General features: G+C 42.9%; 1 long non-coding RNA gene across 1 annotated transcript; it reads right to left on the reverse strand.

The window, feature by feature from the left end:
• Positions 1-4,895: 4,895 nt before the first annotated feature.
• LOC117051293 lies at positions 4,896-10,599 on the reverse strand. The gene is made up of 3 exons (XR_004427172.1): positions 10,554-10,599; positions 6,246-6,395; positions 4,896-5,038 (listed from the first exon to the last, which is right to left on the reverse strand). It is a non-coding gene; the product is annotated as an uncharacterized LOC117051293 (long non-coding RNA).
• Between the last annotated feature and the right edge of the window lie 411 nt (positions 10,600-11,010).

The raw sequence follows: 11,010 nt of genomic DNA on the forward strand, positions 1-11,010 counted from the left end.
AGATGCTGGGCACAGAACCTCGGATCTTCTGCATTCAAGACTGAGCTAAAGTAGACTCACTGACAGAGAGGGCCTCATGGAAGGTGTCTTGCCCAAATGCCCTCAAAAACATGGCACTGACAGTGGGAAGAGGGATGACCTTTGGCAATATTGCACATGTGGCCATGACTGGGTCACACCTGCAAATGATCGCTTTATTCCTTGACACTGTACATTTGATGACAAGCAGCTGAATCTGTAGAACAGACTCCATTGAGGAAGCATGGGGTTTTAGGTGAAGGTGACATAGAAATGAAACCTGTGACAATACAAAATTCCTTCCAGTAGCACCTTAGAGACCAACTAAGTTTGTTCTTGGTATGAGCTTTCGTGTGAAGAAGTGTGCATGCACACGAAAGCTCATACCAAGAACAAACTTGGTTGGTCTCTAAGGTGCTACTGGAAGGAATTTTTTTATTTTATTTTGTTTTGACTATGGCAGACCAACACGGCTACCTACCCGTAACTGTGACAATACATCGGTGATGGTTCCATGCATACAACCAATAGTAACCACAATGGAAATCTTCAGACACATCCAAGGTTATGTATGTTAGATGTTGAAAGGAACCCAAGAATCAGAGCTGCCAACCTTTGCCATGCCGACTACTTGCAAAACTTTTGATCTGAGCTATCTAGCAGTCATCTAATCCAATGGATTATAGAAAGAGCAGCAGAAGAATGATTCACTTCTTTTCGGCAAGCCTCAACACCTACAGAGCTTGTGCAGGAGCCGAGGTGCTCTTGGAAGCAGCTCCTATGCTATTTCTACCTGATCAGACAATGACATCATTTAAGAAGCTGCAGTGAAGGTGAAACTGGCTTACTGCTGGCAAGAAAGGAACATGTTTTGAGGTGTTGAAGTCATAGAGTGATGAATGTATGAAGCTGCCTTACAAGAGGCCATAGCAGTATTTCTCTGACTAGTCCCACTATAGTGTACTCAAACTGACAGATCTCTGGCAGAGAAAGGCCTTCTCCATCACCTGATGGAAATGGTGGGAATTGAACCCAGGACATTCTGTGGGCAAAACACATGCTGTGCCACCAGCTATGCTCCCAACTCTAAAGACAAATGCATGAACAAGCCCATGAATAAGGATGTAGAAATCTCTCAATTTCAGTTTCTCTCAGTTTCTGATATTTTTTTCAGTCTTAAGATCAGTTCACTGCATTGATACATCACTTTATGATATTTTTTTAAAGCCCTTATTCAGGAAACATAATAGAAAGTACTTCTTCACTTTGGCCACCTCATGAGAAGAGAAGACTCCCTGGAAAAGACCCTGATGTTGGGAAAGATGGAGGGCACAAGGAGAAGGGGACGACAGAGGATGAGATGGTTGGACAGTGTTCTCGAAGCAACTGGCATGAGTTTGGCCAAACTGCGGGAGGCAGTGGAGGATAGGGGTGCCTGGCATGCTCTGCTCCATGGGGTCACGAAGAGTCGGACACGACTGAACAACAACAACAACAACAACTTCTTCACGTAGTGCAGCTATGGAACTCACGCCCACAGGAGGCAGTGATGACCACCAACTTGGATGGCTTAAAAGAAGATTGGATAAATTCATAAAGGATATTCCCAGTGGCTACTAGACACAATGGCTATGCTCTGTTTCCATGGTCAGGGGCATCAATGCTTCTGAATGTCAGTTGCTGGAAACTTCAGGAGGCGAAAGAGCTCTTCTACTTGAATCCCACTTGGTGGGTTTCCTAGAGGCACCTGGTTGGCCGCTGTGCAAACATGAACTTATTTCTATGCCATTTTCCCACAGTGGTGCCAGAAGAAGAAGAAGAAGAAGAAGAAGAAGAAGAAGAAGAAGAAGAAGAAGAGTTTGGATTTGATATTCTGCTTTATCTCAAAGTGGCTAACATTCTCCTTTCCCTTCCTCCCCCAAAACAAACACTCTGTGAGGTGAGTGGGGCTGATAGACTTCAAAGAAGTGTGACTAGCCCAAGGTCACCCAGCAGCTGCATGTGGAGGAGCAGAGATGCGAACCCGGTTCACCAGATTATGAGTCTATCGCTCTTAACCACTACACCACCAAAGTGACTCACAATATATCAAATGAGCAATAACAAATGTAATGGGTTTTTTTTTCAAAAAGAAAGATTAGAAAGAATCACAAGATCAGTAAATACAGAAAATAAACACATACAAAAAGAATGCAAATAAGCTAACACCATTTTAATAGTTTAAAAGCAAAACAGGCAGAGGCGGATTTAGGGCAGCACAATCTGTTCTGCCACAGTGGGTATTGAGCTTAGGGGGTGCTGCAGGGCATCACAACGATGACATGGTGAACTGAGCAGAATGGAAGGTGAGAGGTTGGGTTGCCAAATTTTGGCCTCGCCTAGGGCGTCGCTAAAATTTGAAAGACCAAAGTCCTCCCCTAAAACAGGAGACCTCATTGTGAAGAGGCAGTCTATCTTTGAGATATCAGTCTGAGCAATGATGGAAAAAAGGATGCTGAACAAGGTGGGTCTTTGATCTGATCCAGGTGGGCTCTTCCTTTATTCTTACGGTTTCGTCTAGTTTCTCTTTAGTTTGTTGTCTTAAAACCTTTATCCTGACTTTCTGCCAGAGAGACCCCCAAGGTGGCTTTTTTAAAAAATTACTTTCTTTTTGTTCTTTTTAAAGATAACAAAAGAAGCAGCCAAAAGCATTGCATTTCTTTCATGCATACATCTGTGACAATTTGTTGAGTGGGTATCGAGAGAGAGAGAGAGAGAGAGAGAGAGAGAGAGAGAGAGAGAGAGAAGAACTTCTGCACTCATAGGGCTCTCGCATGGTCTGCCAAGTTCATCTTATGAACTCTGCGTGCTGAGCCAAAGTCTTATGCATTGTGTCATCAAGGGATCACATTTACAAATAAGATTAAGAAGTGATATAAAATCACTCTAAATGGAGATAACTCACTTGCTGGCACAGTGCTAAAGGCAGAATTGATCTCCTGGCATCATTGCACATTTTACCATCTGCCAATAACACCCAGCAATTAGTCAGAATTCTGGTACACAATGTTTTTACCCAAGCGTCCTAATGAAATCAACATCCTCTCTCACGAAGGCAGCTTAACCCCTTATGAGCTTATTTAATATTAAAAGAACTGTCTCCCTCCTCCTCCTCCTCTCCTTGGCTTGTATCAGTGAAATACAAAGTGTAAAAAGTGGGCCTGATCCTGGAAATCCCTTGGCATGTAATATATACAGAACTCTGCTGGGGTATGTCTGCCAACTAACAAGCAAGAGTCTTGCATTCCTTTGCTAAGAGAAAAACCTGGACAAACCTCCCATTCACACCCCGAGATTCTGACTGCAACAGAAGAACTCCAGGTCTTGTTGCGTGGTTGATTACTACCTTTTGAGAAAATCTGTGGAAATAAGCTTAATTAGCTATTAAATTATGGCTCTTATTTGGAAACATTTTTGGTGTCAGCAGGCTTATACTAGAAGACTCTTTTAAGTTCACCGGTAGACTCAAAGAAGTTCCAGAAGATGGGAGGCATAATCTTCCTGTTCTTCTCTTTCTGCTTCAACACATATGATACACCTTACAGCATTCTTTGCTTCCTCACTGAAAACCACAGTTCAGATTTTGGAATCTGAATGGTTCAGGATTTCTTTTTTTAATGGATGATTTCAAATTTTGAAAATGTTTAGTGGATTACAAATTGAATCTGTGAGGCTACAGAATTTGATTTCCCCCACCATCTCCCTTTCATTACTTGCTTTCTATTTGGTCCCTTGGGGGGTGGGGGAGTGGAGGTTGGCTTTCTGGTAGCCACAGTGCCACCTGCTGTCTGGGCCATCACTCAACATCTCTGAAATGGCTATAGGACTTACCATTTATGGTATTTATTGTATTATAGCACATCCCTCATCAGAGTAGCTATCAAGCATGTTGCAGTATGGAAATTACAAGGCCCCAATCACAGAAAAACAAAAAGCGTATCTTTGAAAAAGTTTGCATCAGTGTGTGTTTAATCCAAATCAAGCTACATTCACGGTATACATTTAAAGCACTATTATACCACTTTAAACAGCCACAGCTTCTCCCAAATAATTCTGGGAGCTGTAGTTCATTAAAGCCTTAGAGTTGTTAAGAGAACCTGTTCACCTCCCAGAGATACAATTCCCAGACGGTCGTTAAACAATCAATCCCTCTTCATACGGAATTCTGGGAACTGTAGCTCTGCGAGGGAAATAGGACCCTCCTAACAACTCTCAGCACCCTGAACAAACTACAGCTCCCATAATTATTTTGGGGAAGCCATGACTGTTTAAAGTGGCATTGTTATGCTTTCAATGCATGGTGTGAATATGGCCTGGAGCAGAAGCTGGCTCAGCATAAAAAGGGCAGTAGGAAGAGAAAATACTGAAACTTTTCCTCTCTGGTTCTTTTCCAGCTCATAATGCTTTACCAAGTTTTAACAATACAAGGAATCTGTTTAAAATAAAGGGTTGAAAGGAAACGTATACCAAATAGAACCAGCACCCCAGAAGGACAGCTGTCAGACAGGACAGGGAGCTGCCAATCAGTCCACTGCAGAGAGTGGCACAAACATTCACTCTGCGGCTTGCTGGCTTGCTTGCAAAATGCAACCTTCAGCCAACCCATATTCTTCTTTGACCTCTGACTTCAAGGCGGTAAAATTTGCCAGTGAATAATGAAGTGGGAAGGCAAAGAGTGGGGCAGAGCAGATACCAAATGGTGAGATGGAAAAATGTGGAAAGGGATGACCTCACTCTCTTGAGTGTTCCCCCAAACCAGGATCTAACTATTTAGGCAGGGCCATACATTGTGGGTGGGGGGCGGAGCATCACTCACTGATTCTATCATGAATCTTCCTTTACAAGGATCAGGCAGAAGGTGATGTGGAAGAGCCTTGCTTGAGACTTAGAGAGCTATTGCCAGCCAGCAGACAATACTGAATTGGATGGGTGAGATCCAGCCTGGTATAAGGTACCTTCCTAGCCTCTTCCACTTGCTTTCCTTATAATAAAGAGAAGGGAAAGAGCAATCCAGTTGGGCCAGTTTGTGGGGTGGTGAACCTTAGGCCTGGAGATCACATGTCACCCTCTATCTGGACCTTGCACTTTCCCCAGATCACCTTTGGGCAACCAAGCTCTGCTGGGATCATCATTATCGTTTTTAATTTGTATACTGTCTTTCTATCTTACAATACTCAAGGCGGTTTACAAGCTGAATAAATGTACATCTTATAACAATCTAATGCAATACAAAAATGTGATAATAAAACATAACTTTAAAATAAGCAACCTACATCAAAAAGTAACATTCAACAATCATTAGAATAGTATAAAATAGTAATAATATCAACATATAAAACAGAAATCCACTCAACAGTTACAATAAATAATTTCTAAACTAGAATCAATAAAACAACGGCAGGCCACAGTACATAATATAATACAATACAAATTGAGAAGTGGAGACCAGAGGGTGGAGCAAGGCAGGTGGAAGGAAGCCTCGCCCAACTAAGTCTCTCCCCTCCACTGCATCAAGGGGCAAGGAAACTTTATTAAGCTTGAGATCCCCTGCAGGCAACTTTTTAGGGACCAGAGGCTTGTGATTGGCTGAGCCAGAGGCAACAAGTAAATCAAACAGTGGATGTGACCCTTGCCTTTTGCCCCACAGGCAACTTTTCAGCCACACACACACCTCCAACTCCATCCAGGCAAACAAGAGGCATCATCACAATTCAACCACATATTCCAGCCCGGTATAAGCACTCAAAAGGGGTGTGGAGCAGGGATGGTGAAGGGTGTGGCTTGGAGCATGGGGTGTGGCCTAGAGCCAAACCTGAGGGCCAGAGAGAGTGGTCTGGAGGGCCACATTCAGTCCTGGGTCCAGAGGTTTTACACCTGTGCCCTCTGTGATAGCCATCAGAAGAAGGCAAGAAAAGAGTGTGCAAATCTATCCAAAGCATCAGTTCCCCCCGGGGCACCAATACTCTTTTGCCACTGTAAAGCCTTCCTCCCAACTCTCAGTAACTGGTTTGTATCTAGCAATCACAGGTTCTCTCCGGCAATTATGCCCCAACCTCATTACATTTGCTTCACTTCAGTACAGCACATAAACATCTTGCAAATTAGCAATCAGCATGAAGCCAGTTTGGGAGTGATAATCTGATCCAGCGCAGGCCCAGATGGACATGCATCCAAGAAAACAAACATACCTGTGGACCATCACACGTGAATTTCTTCCATACTTGTTCTTTCATAGGTTGAGTGACTCAAATAACCCTAGGGGGGCCTTGGAGTTCAGCGCCTTTGGAATAGGAAGGCTTCAAGTGGGAGATACTTTTGTGAAAATGAGATACCCCCTTCTGGAAAACAAATGTAAACACAGCAAGATTGCATTTCAGGATCATTTGGAGCAGAAAAGTGATAGGGAAAGGTAAGAAAGAAAGAGGAAAAGTTGGGAAGGATGTAAGACTGCATGAAAATGTATACAGATACCTTTTTTGGGGGGGGTTCTTTCTAACGTATTTTTGAAATGTCAAAGTTAATAAGCTAACTTCATTGACTTGACAGTGTGTGTGTGTGTGTGTGTGTGTGTGTGTGTGTGTGTGTGTGAAAATTACTAGATACCGCAACATAATACCTACTCTGCAAAACAGCTGTGCAAAATGCACACACTCTCTGCGTTAAACAGTTCACCAGGACTAGCTGGCCATTATTCAGGCTGGATTTGGTGTGGCCACCTATCACCAGCCATGGGAACTGTACAGTGTGATGACACCTTGCATTTTTATGTATATAGGAAGATATGTGGATGATACCTCAGTGAAAGAAAACACCACCTTAATTTGGCTTGTATGTAGAAAAGTGCACAAACGTCAAATGCATACGCCTTCTTCGGTTCTTGCAAGTGGATGTAATATTGATGAGCCACATAAAAAGCGCCCCACTGGGTCTGACTCAAGGCCTATCTAATCCAGCAGCCTGCTCCTCACTGTGGTCAGTCAGATACCTCTGGGAAGCATGCAAGCAGCCCTCTCCTGCTGTTGCTGTCCAGAGGCTGGTAATCCAGAGATATACTGCTCCTGAACTTGGAGGTTCCATCTGAGCTATTGTAGGTTAATTGCCTTTGGCAGACTCCTCTGTGAATTTGTGTAATCCCATTTTTAAAGCCACCTAAGCCATCATGTTTGGGGGCAGTGTACCTCATCTGTTAAGAATATGTTGTGTAAGAATGCCTGGTATCTGTACAGTGCTTGAATTTTTTCATCATTTCCTAAGTTGACAGCTAATAATAATAATAGGTACCTCCATTTGTCTGTCCTGACTGTACTGTCAATCTATTCCATTCGGTGCTTTAAGTTCTAGCATTGTGCAACAGGGGGCAAGAAAGTCTCTCCCTCCCTCCCTTTCCCCTTCCGCTCTCTGCATCATAACTGCATCACCAGACACTAATCGTTATGAGCCTTCCATTGAGAGCCCGAACAATGGGGGTGGTATTCATTGGGGCAGTGGTTTCTCCCACCCTAAAAAAGAGCTGGGGCTTGTGCTTCCAAGAGTGAAAAAACACTAATATTGGAATACGTACAGTTTAGGACCTCTAGGCCAATGCAATGTCCCATGACGCTGATATTTGTCTGCTTGGCACTTCTATCGTCATCTGCCATTCTCTGGGTGGTCCCATGCCCTCCCCACTTAGTCTTACAAGGCCCTTGACTTCCACTCAGAGGTCTAGCCCAAGGAAGTGATACCACCATGCAAAGGTGATAAATTTTAAAGATTTAAAAAACAACAACAAAAAAAACAGACAAAGCATCTCTTGGTCAAACACATTCCATCTTTGGAGAGCGATATCCTCATGGCAACACTGCGTTTGGTTTCCTACAGTTCCATTAGCATGAACTATCTTTTTTTTAAAAAAAGAAAGAAAGTGTACACTGCAACCTCCAAGGCATAAAGTCCAAATGCTGCATTCTGCAGAGTTTTCTAGATGTAAATCATCCTTGGCAGATGTTTATCCAACGTTCTCCACCAACCCCCTCCGTCCCCACATTACAAAAATAAAAAATCTCTATGGAGGGAAATCCCACAGCTTCCCAAAGCAACTAGTTCCAGGTCCCTAATAACTACATTTCAACCCTAATAACTATGTCTAGATTTAAAGTAGACAGATTCTTGGAAAATAGGACCATCCACAAGCATTAGTGCGAGACAGGCTCATGTAATCTTAGTGGGGCTTAATAAGCACCCTGTTTTCTGCTCCACCTGGACTCACTGGCAACCAGTTTCAAGGAAGGGAAGGGAACTGGGAGGAAAGTACACACACCAATGCACAGTGTGAGAGAAAATGCCTCATTGCAGTCTCCCAGAAGCAAAACTTGCACATAGCAGTAGCTTGTTACGATTGAGCTCGTGACATCTAGTCTACAAAGACACTCCACCACTGATCTTAAACACAGGGAGACTTGAGCATGAAACTGCTGAATTGCAATTAAACAGGAAGTTCAACTCGGCTCATGTGGGCCTGAATAGAGACAAGAGGGTTGGGTTTTTTCAGGTTACAGGTGTGTCTGACAAATCAAATCAATCAGTCACTCAATCATCCATGCCTTTAACTGCCTGAGCGGGAAATGGATGCATCTTATCTCTAAAGCACTTGAACACTAAGGCACAATGGAGTGTGCAACCTGCTGAGGAATATTTTAGATTTTTTTTTTTTTTGGTACATCTTTAACTCCAAGAATGAACATGCTTCTATATTTTAAAATCAGTGGAGAGCAGACTGCCACAGAATGAATGAATACAGCTGAAATAAAACTGTCTTCCTTACTCATCTAAAAGTGAGCTGCAGTGGAGCTAGTCTCATGTGAGGAAAGATAATTATTCAGTTATTCTAGTCCCTGATTTTTAGGGATTTACACACTGCTTCCACCATTAGTAGGTTCCCAGTCTTGAAGGCATATGGGGACACCACCTTGCTGACAATAATCAGAACTGGATCTGGTTAATGCCAGGGTGGGAGACCACCTGGGAACCACATGGACATTATCTTGAGTTCCATGATGGAAGAAAAGTGGAATATAAATGTAAGAAAATGAATATTTGACACATTGATTCCTAGATGTCTGCCATCATGACTGCTATTAGTCATGATGGCTCTAGGTTCAGAGGCAATATTTCTTTCTGAAGATGCAATGCTAGAGAACAATAATGGGAGAGGCAATCAAACTCATATAACCTGCTTGTTTGTTTTCCAGTGGCATTTGACTGGACACAGTCGGAAACAAGATGGTGGACTAGATAGGCCTTTGGTCTGATCCATCAGGGCTCTTCTTATGTTCTTACGATTCATTGAACTCAGGGATGCCACTTCCAAGTAAACTCACATAGGATCAGGCTGTATACCACTTCTGCTGAGGTCAGCAGGACTAAAAATGCTTAGCTTTGACCAGTTGGTGCAGTGTCCCGCCAAGCAAATTCTATTTTTAACTACGCCCCACCTGCCTGTCTTCTTACTTCCTCCTCCTTAGAGCCACTGTGGTGTAGTAGTTAAGAGTGGTAGACTCGTAATCTGGTGAACCGGGTTCGCGTCTCCGCTCCTCCACATGCAGCTGCTGGGTGACCTTGGGCTAGTCACACTTCTTTGAAGTCTCTCAGCCCCACTCACCTCACAGAGTGTTTGTTGTGGGGGAGGAAGGGGAAGGAGAATGTTAGTCACTTTGAGACTCCTTCGGGTAGTGAAAAGCGGGATATCAAATCCAAACTCTTCTTCTTCTTCCTTAGCCTCAGTGTTGCTTTTGTAGAAGTCAGCAGAATTAGGTGACTGCTCTGGCACCACCTACTGCCAGCCTCCTTGCCTTACACCTGACCAGATCCAACCAAAATCCAACAGAAATCAGCCTCCAGTGGCTTTAACTGAATTATGCCCTACAAATTTTAAGGTCAGCCTTTCTTTCAATCTCAGTCTAAAATCTTGCCCCCCCAAAAAAGAGGTGCCTTTGGTTATATTTGGCTGAGTTGTATTTGCTCGGTATATGCCCGTTTTTCATTGCAAGAATGTAGCCAATCCAGTTTCAGAACTACAGTTCCCTCTGCCTAACCTGCCAGCTTTAAATGCAGATCTTCTCCTCCCCACCTCCTGCCATTAATGAAAGGAAGCTAAGCTATTCCCTGTCTGCTTTATACAAATCTATTGTGGCATGTTCTGGAATCTAGCTTGTGTGTTAGAAACGCGCCTGCTATTATCGTGACTTCCTCCTGCTTATGGGCAATACTTGGTGATCTTTCAGTTGTGGTATGCAAAGCCAAACACAAACCAGTATTTTCCACCATGGTTGTAATTTTGGCCTGTAATTTTATCACTCAAATCTAAATCCACTTCAGAAACACCATAAACTAATTGTCACTGTATAAACTTAAACTTTGCAAGCGGTTTCGAAGAGTGATTTAATAAAAGGAAAATAAAAAACAAATGTTACCCACATCTTTTTTTGGCAGAACAAAAATGGTCAAATATTTCTTACCGTTCCCTTCTTCATTTGATTGCAGATACACACTCAAGTATTTTAAACGCTGCAAAAAAACCCCAAAAAAACCCAGCAGGTTTTATTTATTTTGGATGATGGGGTTAGCTTATTCAACATTTAGCGGCCATATGTCAATTGCCTTTTCCTTTCCATTTCTTTTCCTTTCTCAGCTGACAGTAAATAGCAACGTGTCAGATCAAATTTGCATGTCACAAGCGTACCTATTTCCTAATGCCTGAAGAATATTTATCGCTCTGTGTTAACAATATGGATTCTTGTTTTCATTACTCAGCTCTGTTCACAGCTTGCAAAGCCAAACCCTTCAAAGCCCACTCAAAGTTTACGTTAGACAATAATCTGAATGACTACTGGTTAGCCTGCTTCGCTTCATTCATATTAAGAAACAATATACAGAGGATATAGAGCGATTAGCTCTGTTTATGCTGACGAAAAG

The sequence above is a fragment of the Lacerta agilis genome, chromosome 8 (assembly GCF_009819535.1).
Source record: "Lacerta agilis isolate rLacAgi1 chromosome 8, rLacAgi1.pri, whole genome shotgun sequence".
NCBI classification, from domain to species: domain Eukaryota; kingdom Metazoa; phylum Chordata; class Lepidosauria; order Squamata; family Lacertidae; genus Lacerta; species Lacerta agilis.